We start from the raw sequence: 1,962 nt of genomic DNA on the forward strand, positions 1-1,962 counted from the left end.
TTTTTATCATCATAATCTTCTTTATATTACATTGGATTACATATAACTTTACATTGTATTACATTGTTTTTTCAAAAGGGAATGCCATGCATGTCAGTCAGTACAGAGACATTAATCTCCCCACTTCAACATTCAATATCTTTTCTGTTTTCCCCAATCATTATTTTTATTATTCTAATTATTTTTATAAAACAGTCAATTGTTATTTCTCGTTTTGCTTGTAAAAATACTTTGCCCATCATGAAATACTTCTCAGACCAATCCAGTTGAGAATACTATACATGTCATCATCAACAGTTAATAACCCCTATCTGTTTCTCACTAACGTCCTGTCTCTCTATTGTTCACTTGCTATCTTTCTCTATCCTCTTCTCTTCACTTACCCCATTCCACACTGTCCTATTCTCATTAAGTACCTTCACTGTGTTTATGTCCTCCGAATTTTTGCTCTCTATTATAGAGTGCGGATAGTCGGTATATATTGAGTGGATACATACAATATCTTTCTTTCATAGCCTGGCTTACTTCACTCAGCAATAGATCCTCCATATCTGACCATTTTCTATCAAATTCCAGGGTCTTGTTATTTTTTATGGCTGAGTAGTATTCCATAGAGTATATATACCACACTTTTCCAATCCATTCATCAGTTTGTGGACATTTAGGTTGGTTCCATGTCTTGGCAATTGTGAATAATGCTGCAATAAACATGGATGTGCAAGCACTTTTCTGACTGAGCGTTCTCCTGTCTTTTGGGTAAATACCCAGAAGTGGGATTGCTGGATCAAATGGTAGTTCTATTTGTAGATCTTTGAGGAACCTCCATATTGTTCTCCACAGTGGTTGAACTAGTTTACATTCCCACCAACAGTGTAGGAGGGTTCCCTTTTCACCACATCCCCGCCAACACTTATCACTTTTTATATTCTTAATCTTTGCCATTCTGACAGGGGTTAGGTGGTATCTCATTGTGGTTTTTATCTGCATTTCCCTTATGATGAGGGATGTCGAGCATTTCCTCATATGCTTTTTGGCTGTTCGTATGTCTTCCTTAGAGAGACTTTTGTTCAGCTCACTTTCCCATCTTTTAATCGGGTTAATCATTTTTTTTCGCATAAGGCACTTGAGTTCCCTATGTATTCTCGTTATCAGTCCCTTGTCTGAGGCATATTTAACAAAAATATTTTCCCATTCTGAGGGTTGTCGGTTCACACTTGTTACTGTGTCCTTTGCTGTGCAGAAACTTCTTAGTCTAATATAGTCCCACTTGTCTATTTTAGGGATTATTGCCTGTGCTTTGGGAGTCTTATTTAAGAAGTCTTTGCCTACTCCAATGTCTCCCAGAGTTTCCCCAGCATTTTCCACCAGTAGTTTTATTGTTTGAGGTCTTAGGTTCAGATCTTTGATTCATTTTGAGTTGATTGTTGTTAATGGTGAAAGATGGGGTTTCAGTTTCATCTTTCTGCAGGTGGATACCCAGTTTTCCCAGCACCATTTACTAAATAGGTTTTCCTTTCCCAATGGATTGACTGTTGTCCTTTGTCAAAAATCAGTTGGCTGTAAGCTTTGGGGGTTATTTCTGGGGTCTCTATTCTATTCCGTCGGTCCACGTGTCTGTTTTTATGCCAATACCAAGCTGTTTTGATGACCACAGCTTTATAGTATATCTTGGGATCAGGGAGTGATATGCCTCCTACTCCATTCTTGCGCAGGATTGTTTTTGCAATACGAGGTCTTTTATGGTTCCAGACAAATTCTATAATTGTCTTTTCTAGATCTCTGAAGAATATCTCTGGTATTTTGATTGGAATTGCATTAAACATGTAGATTAATTTGGGTAGAATTAGCAGTTAGTTTTTAAACAATCTTTAGTCCCTTTCTTCTACTTCTGAGAATCTCATGAATATATGTTCACTTTTTTGATGATGTCTTACAGATCCTATATGCTTTATTCACACTCTT

This window comes from Tupaia chinensis, unplaced genomic scaffold (assembly GCF_000334495.1).
Source record: "Tupaia chinensis unplaced genomic scaffold, TupChi_1.0 Scaffold141414_1, whole genome shotgun sequence".
Taxonomy (NCBI): Eukaryota; Metazoa; Chordata; class Mammalia; order Scandentia; family Tupaiidae; genus Tupaia; species Tupaia belangeri.